Raw genomic sequence first — 19003 nt, 5'->3', positions numbered from 1 at the left:
GTCAGTAAATGCTTTTACTGACGTGAGAGACCTAGGAATTTGCAGGAGCTGCAGTGAGCAATGTTGAGGTTTACTGTTGCTGCTCTGAAATCAGGCAGTTGCCTTTGTTTAACCCAGCATAAGACAACTGATATTGTCTTGCCCCTAACTTTTAGACTAAATTATTTGTTTTTATAGACATAACACCACTGGCAGCTCCCGGGGCCTGGGGCCACCTTCCCAGTCCTGTGAGAACTGTTCCAGTCTTACAGGGCAACCCCTCACTGTCCTCAGAGAGAGAGATAAAAATATTCCAAATATTTTTAACACTTTATTTCTACTTTCTTCACCTGCAGTACACTTCCCTGCCCTGGTCTGCTCATGCAAGACAAATAACAAGCAAAAGCCAAAAACATAGAGTTTCATAGCCAAAAACATGAGGCTTTTAATTTCCGAAGACCAAACAACATTTGTTTTTACGCTTATCACATTGCACATCTCCCACTACTGTTGGTACATGCAGTCCAAACACCTTTCCTCTCTTTGAAGGCTCTTCCTTCCCCTTCAAAATGTTACTGATTAAAAGGCATTCCTTATCACCAGACAGTACTTTATGTACAACTTACAAACAAAGAAATACTAGTTTTACTGCACACTAAGTTATGTTCATTTTTCCAGGAGCTCCTAATAGCAAAGAAGCACAGAAGCATAGAAAACTGGAGGAAAATCGGGGTTTTTTCCCCCTGAAGGAAAAAAAAATCCTTGTGCTACACTTCTCAACACTGAAAACTTTTACCTCCTAAGCCCCATGAGTACATTTCAAAAGGACTTACTTTACCAAATACAGACAATGGTCCCCTCCCCAGGTTTGTCTGGGGGGGTTGATGCAGACCAGCTCTAACTCCCCAACCTGCAGCCCACCCGGCAGCCTCTGCCAGGTGCCTGGTGCTGAGAGGGGAGCCGCGCTTGGTGGATCAGTGATCTAATGAGCAACACCATTCCCCCTATACTCAGCACTGGTGAGGCCACACCTGGAGTACTGTGTCCAGTTTTGGGCCCCTCACTTCAAGAAGGACATTGAGGTGCTGGAGCGGGTTCAGAGAAGGGCAACAAAACTAGTGAAGGGTTTAGAGAACTTCTCCTATAAGGAGTGGCTGACAGAGCTGGGACTGTTTAGTCTGGAGAAGAGGAGGCTCAGGGGGGACCTTATCACTCTCTACAATTACCTGAAAGGAAGTTGCAGGGAGATGGGGGTCGGTCTCTTCTGCCACGTTATGAATGACGGGACGAGGGGGAATGGCCTCAAGTTGCACCAGGGGAAATTTAAGTTAGATATCAGGAAGAATTTCTTTACAGAGAGGGTTGCGAAGTATTGGAACAGGCTGCCCAGGGAGGTGGTGGAGTCCCCATCCCTGGAGGTGTTTAAAAACCGTGTAGATTTGGTGTTGAGCAACATGGTTTAGGGACCCTGACAGTGCAGGGTGAATGGTTGGACTCAATGATCTTGAAGGTCTCTTCCAACCAGACAAATCTATGATTCTATGATTAATAAATAAAGTATTAATAAATAAACACAGCAGTTATTAGAGCTGCCTAGATTTTTATCTAAGACATCTCTCTGCATTTTTGTTCCTGAATTTGTTTTTTCTTTGCTTTTTTCCCCTTAATTTCTTCCATTTCAGTGTCAAAAGAACTGCCTGATAAGCAGGCACCCACACAACCAACATCTGGACGCTGGTAATGGGGCCATTACTCTCTATCCGGAAGGGAACTCTGCATCCTGGGGGAGAGCTGTGAAAAGCATCTGACGAGGCAAGGAACCACCAACAAACTGAGTAACAACAGGCATAAACTGGGCCATATGCTGCAGCTGCACGCAGCCACAAGATCCCCTGGCAGGGATTAAGCTGCTGTTTGTGGCACAAGGATTTGCCTCCTTTTATCAGCTTTGAAAATGACCTTTTGTTGGCGTCACTCTCTGCTCGCCGGCTCTTAGGCTGGGGAAGGTGGCAAGTGGCTCCTCACCATAGCTGGCCTGGGCCGTCCCTGCTCCTGCAGCCCCACAGCAACCCTTTTCTGGGCCAAAGGAGCCTGGATTCCTCACCAACATCTCTGCTGGGAGTTTTCCTGGGAAGAGCAATCTTCACTGCCTTTTTTTTTACAAAAACTCTGCTGACTGAAATACAGTTACCACTCGGTGGATTGAGCCATTTGATTTGACATTTAAATGTAGAAATCTCTTAGTGCAAAGTGATTTAACACTCCACTGAAAAAACAATGTTGCAAAGTTATTTTTGTTATTTTCAGAGTAAGGAGAATTTAAAGAGTCACCTGTCCAACCAGCCCATTCCCAGAAACTTAACAAACCCTACAGACACCTCCGTTTGGGTAAAAACCCTGGCTGCTGCTGGCACCAGTGGCACTGCCTGTGCTTCTCCCTTCTGCCTCACATCTGTCCGGGAGTGGCTGGGAGCAGAAGCGAGGGGGACAGATGGGCACGGGGGGTCTGCAGCACACCCTGGGCAGCTGCACTCGACGCCCTGCTCTCTGACTCCCCTGGGAACACGCTGAAGCTGATTGAAGAGAAATATTTTGGCATGGGAAAAAAATGCTGTTTGGGAAAGAAAAAGAGATAGAGGAAAGGCAGAGGAAAAGCTGAGAAAACACGAGGCCTCTGAAAAGTCTTGTGACTGAACACAAACACAGGAAGAGTGGAGGAAGAAATCAGTACTTGATTGGAGAAAAATCCAAAATAATAAATAGATAGCGCAGTGAGTGTCGAAACAACAGATTAAAGCAATGCTTCCCTCTCTGCCTTTATGGTAGCACTGGACCGATGATTGTCCACTTATCCACAGCTAAGGGTAATATATTTTATATGAGGATTAATAAGAGGATTATATTTTGCTCCTCTTCTCTATTTCTGAAAATAATACATTGTATTCACCAAAAACTAATAAGACCTACTTTTCAAATCCAGAATGCATTTTCAAGGACCTTATAAAGAAATCCAATATTGACAATTGCTGCAGTGTACAACAGTGGAAAGATGGGAAGGTTAGAGGACAGTGAAAGACAAATAATGCACCCATGTTCCCACTCTCTTATGTCTTCTGATTTCCTGAGAGATCACTTCTGCTCTCAAGAAATACTTTCATCTCATACATGTTTGAGTGCTCAGAAACATGACAATAACCAAAGGGTTAATAGAAAGCATTTAACTTTCTGTCACTTTTACAAGAGATGTAATAGGTATGTGTGTCTTTCATTTTCATTGCTTGCAGCAAAAGCATTTTACACGTTTCAGCACAATGATTTCTTCCTTGCCTTGATGATGGTCACCACAGGACTGTTTCTGATAAGGACAGTATGATCTCTCCCCTACACCTGCAGAGGCTTATTTTTCTAATGCATAAATACACAGTGCATTGCCTGGATATATTATGCCAAAATAGACTAAGGATAAGCAGACTGAAATCAATACAAGTAATGCATGGCTGAATTTGTTTCATTTTTTTCATTTCATTACAAATATAAGAACAATTTATATAAATTCTTTTTTAAGACCAGTCAGACTGATGGAACAAAAAAGTTACAGTGAGCAAAAAATAAAACTCCCATATTTTCATGTGCAATTTATTTAAAAAAGAAAAAAAATTCATTTTACATGGGAAAGCACTTCCACATATAAGTAGCAAAAAATGGGCATAGATGCACTGAACATAACATTGCAGTCATGTGCAAAATAATAATATGAGAAAAGAGTAGGTATTTGTTACAGATTACAGTTATATCTGGCACATATCACTGTGAATCATTATATATACATCACTCACTGGATGCAATATTTGGAAACACATACCAATGCATGATATTTGTATTCAATCATGTTATTCAGATTCTATGAACTGTTTCAAAATTGCTTCATACCAGGGAGAAATTATACTGAAGTTTATTATGAGATTTTTTTTCCCCCTAACCTTCTCGGTATTTCCTCCTAGCAATCACTGTCACAGCCTCTCAGTTTTCTCTAGGATGTTAGGAGAAGGTGAATGGCAGAGGTAAGAATTCATGGATGTAGAAAGGGCAACCAACTTTTAAACGAGCTATTGGATTTTTGTATTGAGCAATAGATAAAAGAAGGATGTCTCCATGAACCTTCATGATCTTGTGCTAAAGTAATTAGGAGGAAAATACATATGAGGCAACTGCTAGAAAAGAAAGTATTCAGAAATTAAAAGAACCACATTGGAATGATAACTGAGTTCAAAACGACTTTCAGGAACAAATGACATGATTTGTCATAATTTAGGCAGAGATCTCAAAAATCTTTAACAGAATGTCATATATCTATAAAAAGAAGCCTTTTTGATTGTCCATTTGTGTGAAACTCTGGATGAACATGACCTGTCATTTCTTGTAGAAATGTTGGTATAGTCTACTATAACTCCTATAGGACCAACATTGTGTTTTACATCTTAAAATAAGCCTCATTATTCTCATTTTATGGTTGTGAAGGTAAAAATTCTAACACTTGCCCAGGAAAACACAGCCGAAAACAATTCTGAGCTAAAGGAATGTCAAGGACTTTGGTTTGCTTTGCTATGTGGCAGTGCATCATCCCTGCTCTTCAGGCTGCTTTGAAGCAGTGATGAATGTGATTTTCAACAGGGAGGAAGAAGGAACTGTATTTCCTTCTCTTTTGGCACTCTTATGATGCATACTTGCAGTATAATATTTCTGTAAATGCAGACCAAATTAGCCAGTCAGTACTCTGGTGATATAAATGAGAATGAAACAAGAATGAAACATACGGTCCCAGATGACAGGGACGGCAGGAAATGTTATGTGCTCTCCCAGACCTAGAAAATGGAGAAAGGACCTTACATCAAATAACTTGTTTTCTACCCCTGACTTAAGAAAGCAGTGAATATTTAAGTGTATGTGAATTTCAAGGTAATTGCTACATAATTTGCAGATTTTCTAATGTCGAAATTCCTTAAAATGTTTCATTTCTGTTATGTCTAAAATGAATATGAAAACTCATTTTCATAAGTAAAAATAGTTCATATATCGACAACTGAAACTGTGTCACTTAGAAAGCCTCTTTTACTGGCAACACATCACTCTTGTACGCAGTGTTAATGGACATGACGTTGCCAATGGTGCGAAAGAGAAAAAAGGAAATGGAAGCACGGCATCAATTTAAGTCTCTCTATGTTGTAAGGTGGAATAAGATCAAACTGTCAGACAGCAGCTGACCAGTGCAACGAGCTCTCAGCCTTGAGTACATCAGCTAGAGCAGTATGAAATTGGATCAAGGTGTTTAGCTGGAAAAAAGGAAAAATAAAAAGAAGAACCAGTGGCTACGCAGATCCAGTTTACAAACACTAGTCCAGGGTAAACTCTGCGGTAAATCCCATAAATTAAAAGTTAACAGGAGATTAATTTAGTCCTGACTGAGTTATGAAGGAGCTGAAATACATTAGAGTGAAGATGGAAAAATCCATCACTGTGAGCAACCTTAATGCAAGGGAGGGCTAAAAGGAAGATATGGACTGATAGTTCCTCCAAGCAGGAATGATCCTGCAGGTAGAAAAGAGATTCAGTAGGTCAAATGGAAACGCATGCTGAGGCATAAATTTTAGCGTGAGCACTGGGAAGCAGGGGAATCTAGCCACTCACTGATACCGCGGGCTGTTTCTGTGACTACACGGTTTGGGAGCAAGAGTTAAAATAAAAACCAAAACCAAACAATACTGCTCAGTATTGTTACAAACCTCATTACCAAATAGGTATCTTATATTTCAATTTTAATACAGTAATCAACATGCCAGAACTACACAGAACAAATTCAAGCTTTCAGTTTCCAACATTCGGATGCAATTATGTTCTTGTTTCAAGCAAATAATAAATTAATGCTTTATCACACATTTATTATGAACTACATTTTTCTCAGTCAAAGAATGCAAAAAGTTAGGATGTACCAGTGCCGAAGTGTTAGCAAGGGCCTTTTTCAGTTTGCTGTAGAAACTTACTCTGTTACTCTGGTAATAAAACAGATAATAGAAACTGCCTTTCAACGTTTATTGTGCAGGAGACTCACAGAATGGTTTGAGTGGAAAGGAATCTTAAAGATCATCTAGTTCCAACCCCCTGACACGGGCAGGGACACCTGCCACTATACCAGGTTGCTCAAAGCCTCATCCAACCTGGCCTTGAACACTCCCAGGGATGGGGCAGCCACTGCTTCTCTGGGCAACCTGGTCCAATGCTTCACCACCCTCACAGGGAAGAATTTCTTCCTTAGATCTGAATCTCCCCTCTTTCAGTTTAAAGCCATTGCCCCTTGTCCTCTCACTACATGCCCTTGTAAAAAGTCCCTCTCCAGATTTCTTGTGGACCCCCTTTAAGTACTGGAAGACTGTTGTAAGGTCTCCCCAGAGCCTTCTCTTCTCCAGGCCAAACAGCTCCATCTGTCTTCATAGGAGAGGTGTTCCTGCCTTCAGATCATCTTTGTGGCCCTCTTCTGTTTGGGGCCTCACAGTTGAATGCAGTATTCCAGGCGGGGTCCCACGAGAACAGAGTAGAGGGGCAGAATCACCTCCCTCGATCTGCTGGTGCCGAAGTATGAAGACCATACTTCTTTTGATGCAGCCCAGGATATGGTTGGCTATCTGGGCTGCAAGTGCACATTGCCCGCTCTTGTTGAGCTTCTCATCAACCATCACCCCCAAGTCATCCTCCTCAGGGCTGCTCTCAATGCGTTCTCCGCCCAGCCTGTATTTGTGCTTGGATTTGCTGCAACCCATGTGCAGAACTTTACACTTGGCCTTGTTGAACTTCGTGAGGTTTGCATGGGCCCACCTCTCCAGCCTGTCAAGGTGCCTCTGGATGACATCCCTTCCCTCCAGCGTGTCGACCACATGACACATCTTGGTGTTGCCAGCAAACTTGCTGAGGGCACACTCAGTCCCACTGTCCATGTCGTCAACAAAGATGTTAAACAACGCTAGTCCCTGTAGAGACCCCTGAGGAGCACCACCAAATGCATCTGCCCCCAAATATTTTGATGTTACATAATTGTGTAGAAAATGCTTCTTTTCACATGCAGAGAAATTTTGGAGGAGTTTTCTCAGTTTCTTTCTATTCCTGATGATGCTGTGCTTTCATAAATGTTTATGAATAGCTTTGACATGGCCTGTGGCCATTGCGTGTTTTCCAGACAGGGAATCAGAGCTAATTTCTAGTACCTGTTGTTTAATTCAGTGCAGCAGCGCATTTTATTCACTGGCTTTGCAGGCAAACGGTGAAACTATTATACTGAGTTTCCAGCAGCTTGCAAAAGCAGCTTGTACACTTTCACGTAAAAGGGTATGTTGTGCCTATGCCTGAGGATTTGAAATCTTCTGAAGACCAAGTTTCACATGTGTTATCCATGGTTGCGTGTTTTCTGTTAGACGGTTACCGTTTACCGACAGAACTGCAAATCACAGATGGTAATTTTCTCAGAGATTCATGAGAATTGAAATTTGATTTTACTACTTAATTTAGATGATTTTGTAAATCATATAAATTAAAATGCATTAAAGATTATTGGCAAAGTCATCTCCTTTAGAGGAATAACCCAAGTTCTCTACGACTAATCCAGTCTCTAAGGCACATACATCTGTCAGACATTGTCTTTACTTCAGAGCCAGAGTGATCAGGCAAAAGCAAGTTAATCTGACACCCAGTGCACTTATTGCCTATTATTAATCTTGGTATTAAAGTAAATATGAAGAAAAAATTACCCAATAAGTAGAGAAATCAAGACAATACCTGGTTTTGCCCTCTGTCTGCTTAAATTTCAGTTTCAGGATCTTGCTGCTAGTCAAATCAGTAGAGCCCTTGGTACAAATATGGAAGTGACAGCATTGTGAAATAAACACATATGCAAAATACATTTCAAAAATGCAGCAAAATGAAGTTATCCCACATATTTTCTAATTGTCAATTAAGTGTTTTCAAATACAAGTTGCAAGCACATTCATGTAGACTGGCGCTTAGGTATACTTTCTACCCATAGAAGATGAAACAGGAACACATAAGTCTACAGTATCTTGAGATTTTAGTACAAATAAAATAGTTGCTGTCTGAAATTGTACTGTACTAATTTTTCATTTGAAATATAAATATATGCACTGGTGAGAAAAATTTGAAAATGTAGTCAATAAAAAGATGCAGATATTCTAAAGTTTATCATACATACACGTATATTTAATTAACAAGGAAAGTTCATTAGGATATTTATTCTACTGAAGTTGACAAGAGTATCTATTTAAGTGAATAAGCCATCTGTTTCCACTGATCTCTTATCTTAATGTTGACATTTTAGTTTTCTATCCTGCGTGCATACGTGCACAGATGCACACTGTACATTAGTAATAGCGCAAGCAGATGCTGTAACTTACTTGCACTTGTAAAAATGTAATAGATTGCATTTAGTTGTTCTGAAATTACATTGTCCACACAGGCATTACAGAATTGCACCAGTTTTTAAATACACAAATCTAAACACTAATCCATCTATATAATGACTTCCCAAACGATACAGTTTATGCATCCTTCCGAATATTAGAACATAGACTGAGACAAAACCAGCTCTTTTGGCTTTTAGCACTCTTGGAAGAGCACAGATGTTCTTAACTGGAAGTCCCAAAACTGTCTGTTGGCTCAAATCCCTTCTTGAGCATCAGGCAGCAAAGTCTTTTCCTTCCTCCTGTCCATTCAGGAGAAAGGCAAAGCCCTGTTGCTTCACAGTAGCCATCTCCAACCAAACCTGCAGAATGCTGCAGCACTTGGCAGAGGGGCAGCACAGGCAGAAGGGCTGCGAAGACCTTGATGAATATCCTCCTCATGGATCACGGTCATATGGCAGCACCCATGAGCACATGGTCTCCCACTCTTCTTCATAAATCCTTCCCTGTCTCCTCCAATTAATGCTAGTTTGGTGATTCTCAAATGCATTTGGGCCATGGTTTAGACAGTATAAAAGCAGCATATGGTGATTACCTGTTAGAGCGTAGCATCCCATAATGATGCACACTAAGTTCCCAGTGGCCACAACGCAGCAATAAAGGCCACCTTTGAGGATCTTTGTGCACAAACCATCTGCTCCCAGATACCAAAGAAAAGAGGTATGTTAGGGAGTCTAAGCCAGAATTCCAAACTCAGGCAGCTCTCCTTAAAACAGGAGACTTAAACCAGGCTTAAACCAGAGTTTTTAAATCAAGAATTTTGCATGACAGAATGCAGCAGCAAATGTGTGTCAAGAGCACTGGAGTGCAGTGCCAAGGAGACTTCTGTCTCCAGCACCAAGATGTCTTCTTGCATAGCAGTGCCTCTGCAATGCTACCTGTCAAATTCATAAAGCCTCTGCCTCGTCCTTCTTCATAGTCTTCCTGAAAACTCTGCTGAGCTGACTCTACTGCTCTGCGATCTGATAACTCTGGGACAGCTGGTAAGCAAAGACTGCTCATTTTTATGTAAAATGTGTTTATTTTACAGGCATTTCAGTCTTCTGTAGTCCATCCACTCCTGTTGCACAGTTCTTGCCTAATGTTTTGTGCAATCCTACACTAGTTCATACAAGTGTTTAGGAGATGAAATGCTTTTCTTTCCTGAAAGTACTGCTTACAATGATCCCTAACACTTTATCAAGTGTTCTAGAATTTGCCAGGTCAAAATTATAAAAAACCACACTCCAAAATTTTATAAGTAGCTTAAGAAAACGAATAGCATATGCCTTGGGTTAGTGGCTTTTAGAACTGGTATGCTTCTGCATTGAATAACACAGCTGTGAAGAAAAATTTAAACGTATTTAATTTGACTTTAGTTCACTGGCTTCGGGGGGAATATTGCCTGAAAATGAGCCACAAAACTGGTGGTGACTTCGTTATTTAATTTCTGGAAAATCACCAAGCTTTTCTTTTTTCCTTCCATGCCGTAGTCTGTATTTTGTTACTGAAGGACAGCCTTTAATCTCCTTCTGCTTCCCCACTTTGAACTATAAATCACTACCCAGTTATACTAGATACAGATTCTCAGAAAAAAGCTAATAATGATAGCGGTCATGGTTAAGAAAACATAATAAGTCCATGATGAAGACATTTAAAGGCCGGAAAGCTAACACTTGAACATCTAACACTATTCTCCCTTCATTAGTCTTTTAAGTAGCAGCAAAAAGAACGCAAATGCTTTCAGGCATATAGGCATCTTTGCAATGAATATGTATTTTAGGATTTCACACTGAACTTTCACAACATCTTTCAGCAAGCTTTGCAATTCTAAATCATACTCTGATGTTTTCCAAAATTAGTCATCACCTCATACATCTATTTGTCATACATACAGAGGACAAGAAACTCACTCATTTAAGGAAACAGGCAAGTTTCTCACTACTCCATCTCAGGAAAATAAAGGTAATTTTCCTCTGAATGAGTATGTGTGTCATATAACAGCAATGGCCTTTTGCATTTGGGAATTGCAAATATATTTGAATTTTATGCAGGGAAAGAGAGGCAAGAATATTGAAGAATCATGTCTTTATCAAAGCTTAATTTGTGTGATACAGGAAGACATAAATAGTATTTGTTAATAAGAATGATAGCTAAAAAGCTACATGAGTTCAGTTCTAACTGTAGCCAATATAAATACATATATTTATTTTTAAAGTGTTTTTTTTTCTTGTTAACATGATGTAACAACAGATCACAGTGTTTCAAGAAGTTCATCAATATTTGATATGTTTTCATGGGGATAATGGAAGTCTTCAAAGGATTTCTAACTCTTCTCCTGAGCTTTAATATGAACTAGAAATTCCTCCATATGTTGAGCCTAGGTGTGATCTCAGTTTTAAAGGTAGGTTATTATGTGAAAAACCCATATTCATATATTGCACTTAAATCTAGACCTGTGGTATTATCTCTTAGTATTCAGATGATTATCCAGTGAATGTTGAAATTATGCAGCAAAAGCTATCGAAGCCTGCAAATGATCAGCACTGATATGCTCTCTTTTTTTTTTCCTTTAGGAAATAATGTCTAAAACCTTTCTGACAAGCTGCTGCCCTGCACTGCAGCACGTTCCCTTAATGCATCTGTTCTTCTGTTACTCTAGAGGAGTAGGGACTAGCTCACACTCTCTCGTGTGCTCCGAATCGCAGCATAACAAGGCAACCAGAATGTTAATGCAAGTTAACTGATTATACTACCTTGATGCTAATTTCAAAATGCGGCAAGTGGATGGAAAGGAATATAGTTGTCTGCCTTGAATGTGTGATGTCATGCATAACAAAGGATAGATGATGAACACTTGCTAAAGATACAAACTCTAAAAAGTTGTCAAAATAATTTGTATTTGTTCAGAAATGCGTTAGTATTTGAATATCTGTTAATTCTGAAAATGAAACATCCAGAAATTGCTCTTGATGGTCCGTGCTTCAGTTATGCAAACAGAGAGACATCTTCCCTCTGTAACATATAGGAGAAAATATTATCTTTGGACACTTTCCCGCTAACATGCACTGACTATACTAGTAATAATAGACCCCTGTTTACTGTCATTCATCAAACCATTTTCAGTAACAGAACAGAAAATAATTTTTCAACGAATGAAATGATATTTCTTTCTTTTGATTGGATGTGCTAACTGATTCAGAGTAGAAGAGTACACAGTAAAACAGCCAGAAGGAGCCATGATATTTCAAGATAGAGACTCTTATGCCAGCGATGTGCTCCTTGTGAACATAGTATTAGATTACCTTTAATAACCTCCAGGGCACATAGGCATCCTTTCTGTGTTTCTGACACCAAATACGTGGAAGTTATTCGTCTCAATCAGAAGGAAAACTGTCTCATGGGTCATGTAAGATTTAGATCCAGAGAGCTCTGGATGTGTTGTAGTGATCAGGCTCCACCTTTCCTGAAGAGCTAGGAGAGTGCTGTGGGCCAGACAGCAGTGCCTGGGGAGCTTGCATGCTTTGTGCTGTAGGACAGGGCTGCCAAAAGCATGACTGTGCTGCATACTCCTCTTTCGGCTTCCTCCCTCCTCATTCACAACTGGATTTGGTCTTGGTTGGTCAGGTAGGTCACTTGGATTCACTGAAAAGACCACACGTCCTCTGTTCCCATTTCTCCCCTTCTCAACTGTCCACTTTTAGAAGAAAACTGCATGAAGTGAAAAGACTCGAAGGGTGTTTCTTCACCGAATGTTCAAAAAAACAGTGAATTTAAAACATGTTCAAAAAGCTCCAAGCAAGATACTTGCTGTCTCACGGGGAGAAAGAGAACTGAAGGTGGATCGTAACTATCACGCTGCCGACAAATGCTGCTGAAGATCACCTGTTCTTTTGCATTGCTTCTCTCTTTAAACGATGCTATGCATTTGTGTCCCAAATGCTCGCTGTTCAATAGCAACCTCTTTACTTAGGCTCTGATATTTTTGAGTGTGATTTTATAGTTGCTTTAGGTTGGTCCATTTAGTTACATTTCATATTATCAGAAAAAAAGGTCTGACAGTCTCACGGACCAACATGGCTATAATGTAAATAATGAAGACTAAACTCCTTCTTTATCTTTAAGGCAAAAATGTCTCCTTTCTTGCATGGCTTGTGATTCAGACATGTAAAACAATAAAGAAGATGAAGGCATAAATATATGTATGTACAGAACTGGTTGTTTATAGGCTCCAATGTATTTCACTACAGTAGCTTAAGAGGAGCCTATTTATGGTACTGCTGACAAGAGCATCTTCCTTGACCAGCAAGGAACATCTTCCTTGACCAGCAAAGATTCAGCTACTACCAAACTAGCCGGAATATGCAAACAGCATTTTCAAATCTGTGTCAGTGTTTCTGCTGTTGTCATATTCCTACTGCAGCACTAAAGCAGCATTAGAAAAGTGTTTTGTGTATTTCTGGCTTTAGTAAAAGAAGGGAATTCCACTCATACACAGGGAAGTTCTTCAACCCACTGGCAGAGATGATCTTCCACATTAGCAGATCATGGTACTCAATAAAGAAATACTTTGACTTGCAATTTTTATTTCACCAGGTTTTCCTATCGCAAAGCTATCACAGAACCACTAGGTCCTATCTATTACTAATCAGTACCGCCACCATTACAAAAGTAAAATTGTAGCCCTTCCTTCTTTTCGATTAGAAAATCTCACATAAAATACCTAATATGACTTGGAAAATACAACACTTATAACCATATTAATTTCAATTGACTTCCTTGAGCTCTTTTCAAAGGCCCTTGTCTGGCAAGCTGAAGACAATTCAGATTTACAACTGAAAAAAGGGCTTGTTTTCACTGTGATTTAAAAGCAGTTGAAGAAATGTTGTACTATAATCTTGTTTACACTGTCCTTCCTTTCTGTCACCTAATTCTCCTTTATTTCTTCTTGAAAGCCTTTTCTCACACTTCAGGAGGGCTAAGCAACTCTGGCATAAATGAAAATCATGTCCTTTACATTTTGGCCCCAAGACATCATTAAATCCTCATACTTATTCATTAGTAACCATCATTACTTGTTTTGTCTATCATTATTTATGATATATGACTCAGAGCAAGGTAATTGTCTATTTACAGAGAGACTTAACACTGAAAGAAAATCACAATTATGTGGAATTTTAGGACAACAAAGATCTGTAAATACGAATTTGGCTTATTAGCTTATAAAGACTTATTCTACACATAGTGATATTCCATTTCTTGCCTAAATAATTATGTATCTTAGTTGTTTGTTTGCACCATGCTGACTAAAGGACTGCACATGACTAACATATTTTCCTATCTGTTTTCCATTGGGAGTAACATGGAGCACTCAGCAACACAAAATACAGGGGAAAGAGCATGTATCCAAAAAAATAAAAGCAGATAAAATAAAACTCACATTACCGAGCCAGGGTTTTTTTATCTTCTCCCGTCTTTGAGAGAACAGGGCACTTATAGCAACAAGCAGTAAATTCACATATCAACTCAGATGTGCTCACAAAACTACCCCATCACCACCGAGAGATTGCCCTATTAAAAGGAGAATGCGGAACAGGATTCCTACAGATACATACATTTGTTTTATGAAAGAATAAGTGTTACCCTAATGTTGCAGCTTTAAAATGTGTCACTTATGGTCATGGTTTTAAATTCACTAAAACACAGTAGTCTCTTTCAGGATTGACGTCATTGCAAGTTCAAAGCAAAATCTGGGAATATCATAGAATCATAGAATGGTTTAAGTTGGAAGAGACCTTAAAGATCATCTATTTCTAACCACTCCCTGCCATAGGCAGGGACACTTTCCCCTAGATCAGGTTGCTCAAAGCCTCATCCAACCTGGCCTTGAACACTTCAAGGAAGGGGGCAGCCACAACTTCTCTGGGCAACCTGGTCCAGTGCCTCACCGCCTTCAGAGTGAAGAATTTCTTCGTTAGATCTAATCTAAATCTGCCCTCTTTCAGTTTAAAACTAAATATCAATGTTTAGAGACTTCAACGGCAACAAGAAAAAACTACCATAGCTACTTTGGTAATAAAAGCAGGACTAGGGAAAATGTGGGCCCTCTCTGGAAGGAAACAGGAGACCTGGTTATCTGGGATATGGAGAAGGCTGAGGTACTCAATGACTACTTTGCCTCAGGCTTTATCAACAAGTACTCTAGCCATGCCACTCAATCCACAGAATCGAAAGGCAGTGACTGGAAGAATGAAGAACCACCCACTGTAGAAGAAGATCAGATTCGAGATCATCTAAGGAACTTGAAGGTGCACAAGTCCATGGGACCTGATGAGAAGTATCTTCGGGTCCTGAGGAAACTGATGGATGAAGTTGTTAAATCATTATCCATCATATTTGAGAAGATGTGGCAGTCTGGTGAGGTTCCTATACATTGGAAAAGGGGAAACATAGCCCTAATTTTTAAAAAGGGAAATAAGGAAGGCCCAAGGAACTACAAGCTCGTCAGTCTGACCTCTGTGCCTGGCAAGATCATGGGCATTCTGGAAACTATGTTAAGGCACATGATAAAAAAGGAGATGATTGGTGACAGTCAATATGGCTTTACTAAGAGCAAATCATGACTGACAAATTTGGTGGCCATCTACGATGGGGTTACAGCATTGATGGATGAAGGAAGAGAAACTGACATCGTATACCTGGCCTAGTGCAAAGAATTTAATACTGTCCCAGACCACATCCTTGTCTCTAAAATGAAGAGACATGGATTTGACAGATTGACCACTCAGTGAATAAGGAATTAGCTGTATGATTGCACTCAAAGAGTTGTGGTCAATGGCTTGATGTCCAGGTAGAGATCAGTGATGAGCAGTGTTCCTCAGGGGTCTCTATAGGGACCAGCGTTGTTTAACATCTTTGTTGTTGACGACATAGACAGTGGGACTGAGTGCGCTCTACAAAGTTTGCTGACAACACCAAGATGTGTCATGTAGTCGACACGCTGGAGGGAAGGGATGCCATCCAGAGGCACCTTTACAGGCTGGAGAGGTGGGCCCATGCAAACCTCATGAAGTTCAACAAGGCCAAGTGCAAGGTCCAGCACATGGGTTGGAGCAATCACAAGCACAAATACAGGCTGGGCAGAGAATGGATTGAGAGCAGCCCTGAGGAGGATGACTTGGGGGTGATGGTTGATGAGAAGCTCAACATGAGCTAGCAACCCAGAAAGCCTATTGCATCCTGGGCTGTGTCCAAAGAAGCATAGCCAGCAGGTGAAGGGAGGTGATTGTCCGCCTCTACTCTGCTCTCATGAGACCCTGGAGTGGTGTTCAGCTCTGGGGCCTCCAGCACAACAAGGACATGGAGCTGTTGGAGAAAGTCTAGAGGAGGGCCACAAAGACGATCTGAGGGCTGGAGCACCTCTGCTATGAAAACAGGCTGAGAGAGTTGGACCTGTTCAGCCCGGAGTAGAAAAGACTCTGAGGAGACCTTACAACAGTCTTCCAGTACTTAAAGGGAGTCCACAAGAAAGCTGGAGAGGGACTTTTCACAAGGATGTGTACTGGTAGGGCAAGGGACAAAAACTAAACTGAAAGAGGGCAGATTTCTATTAGATCTAAGGAAGAAATTCTTCCCTCTGAGGGTGATGAGGTACTGGAACAGGTTGCCCAGAGAAGCTATGGCTGCCCTATCCCTGGAAGTGTTCAAGGCCAGGTTGGATGGAGCTTTGAGCAACCTGGTGTAGTGGAGGGTTTCCCTGCCCATGGCAGGGGGGTTGGAACTAGATGATCTTTGAGGTCCCTTCCCACACAAACCATTCTGATTCAAACTCTTTTCACAGGAAATATAAACAGATTCTGTGGTTTGTCAGGAGTTATTTTTGTGGAGCTAAAGAATAATTGCATTTTGCAACTCTTCTATGTCAATAAGAAAATAAAAAGGTTGGTTTTCCTCAAGTGTTCAGTCAAGCACAGAATAAGGAAACATGGGGGAAAACAGGAGCTTTCTGCACTGTGTAATGGGGAAGGTGTCTGCAGAGCTGTGACTGTTATCAGACAGCTCAATGAATAACCTTAACCAAAATCTTAAGACATATACGGACACAAGAACTTAGGGAACTTCTGCTTTGCCTTGAAGGGAAGTTCTTTTCACACTACTTTAATCGCTTTCGTAACCCAGGGAAAAAAGATTTTTTTCATTGCAGCTAAAAGTTTTTACTTGAAAAATGTCTAGAATATTGTCCTTGAGCAAAAATAAAATTAGTTTTTATTATTCTATAGGAAAACATTCTAATTGCAGGGCCTTTTCAACAACTAGGCCCATTTTAAATAAATAATTTTGTATTTGAAGGAGAAACCACACAATCTGTTATGACTTCATTTATATAAAAAAAACCCACTAAATAATCACAATAAACATTTGGACATGATCCAAAGGTTTGGATTTATTTTTTTTTTTTATTTTCTACTTTGTCTTAAACACTTCTACTGGTAATCTTTTGAGTATGACCTAGCAGATGCTTTTTCAGACATCTCATTAGAAAGAGCTTTCACCTGCTGTTTCCTCAGATGAGGTGCCAGGATAGATCTGTGAATAAGATCTCTACTTTCACTTTAAAAAAAAGAATAAAAAAGAGAACATGAACACTCTTCTTTAAGACAGCTGTTTAGGAATAGGAAGAAGTCAGAGCTGAGGCCAGTAACAGATAACCAAGGAAGGAAAAAGCTCCTAGCTCAGCTCTTGACACTGCTGGTTAAGTCAGGAATCAAAAGCTTCTAGCAAGAGGATTTCCAAATCTTGCCAGGGAAGTTAAAGTAATTCTTTTTATAAAACACCATGCTTAAGAGATTAAATGAAGATCAACATATTGTGCCATTCCAGAGAGAAACAAAGTACAGTCTGGTTAGAACACCTGTAACATTTGTTGCAGGAGGAGCTACCGAAGAACAAAAGTCCCTAACAAAGAGCAATTTGATACTACTAAGTCCATCATTCTGGTGGTATTTTTCCCCCTACAAGCAATACAGATGTCTTCATTTCCACTTTCTCTTAATCTGCCCACATCCCATGCACATCATAGATGAGCTTTGAAGGCTGCATTACTGTTTTGTAGTATTACTGGCATAGTTGGTAGCCGTGGATAAATCACTCACCACAGCACCAGTGTGTAACAGAGATGTGGAAGATTACAGTACTTCTTGCATTCATATGAATTCTGTCAGTGAGTATGCCTACAAGTGTATGTTCCTTGTTTGTCATGCTTCCCTAAATCCTACTGATGCCTACTTCAGCAAATACAAAGTTTCAATAAAAGAAAGTAAGCCAGCAAGGAGCTACATATTTGTCATTTTTCACCAGTATCCTATTGTTTTGTCGTCTTTATACTTTTAAGTTTCAGGATTACACAATTGAAAACCTGAGGAGCAGACTCACGGCAACTGTCATCCAATTCTTTTTTCTGCTGCAGTTCACAAGTTACACTGCAAAGTATGTCACACAACTCCTTACGTCCCTCAAACATTAATATTACTATCTTCTACTGCTAATAAAATATATTAATATTTGTAAAATAAATTAAATACTATGATAGCAGCCATAATCATAACTGAGCAGCCAGTGAGCTACTGTAAGATTATTAATTTTTAAATAACTTATCCAAGAACTTAATTCTGCCTCATTTCAAAGTTACTGGAAAAACCTGTTGCTGTTTTAAAAGGGTTTGATTAGACCCCTCGTAAATTATTCCCATGCACCAACATTTTCAGAATTGTATGTTCAACCAATGGCCACAGAAAAGTTCTTGTGCAGACATTAGTATACATACACATCTCTAAATATTAACTTTCTGTTGAGTAATGATTAATTCCATGTCCCTTGAAGTTTTTGCACTGGAGTACTATTTATAGAAATACATTTTTAGGGACCAGGCTTTTCTCCTTTAGAGTGTAGCATAACCCACTGTAAGCAGTACAAATACCAGAAACATTACTAATTTTTAAATTTCTGAAATAACTTTACAACAATTATCTTAATATCCGAGTATTCAAATGTAATTTTCAATTAAGCGTGTGAATTTTCTCAAAAAGAGAGAGGGCATGCACGCATGCAGGAGAGAGTGTAGGAGACCTAATTAATAGAATGGAATTCAAACACAAATTCCTTCAATTTGTGTTTGAATTCTGCCCAGCTCTTACAGATGCAACTTCTTAGAGATTTAGAACTTCAAATGTTGAAGTTCCACAGTTCATGTAGTATTCAGGACACAAGCTTAAGAATGATGGTACCATTTACAAAAAAAAAAAAAAAAAGAGACACAGACATCAGCAATTTAATAGCACTTCTGACTTAGAGAAAAGTTTATTTGAGAATAAACTGGAAGGAGGGTGTTCTGTTACACAATTTCTTTCCAGCGAAATCAAATTCTACCACTGCTAGCATCACAGAACATCTTCAGGTTTGACACAACCATGACAGATCAGTTGGAAAGTCACTCAGTGGCACTAGCTTTGGACAACAACAAATAGTTC

This window comes from Tauraco erythrolophus, chromosome Z (assembly GCF_009769465.1).
Source record: "Tauraco erythrolophus isolate bTauEry1 chromosome Z, bTauEry1.pri, whole genome shotgun sequence".
NCBI classification, from domain to species: Eukaryota; Metazoa; Chordata; class Aves; order Musophagiformes; family Musophagidae; genus Tauraco; species Tauraco erythrolophus.
This window is presented reverse-complemented; position numbering follows the sequence as displayed.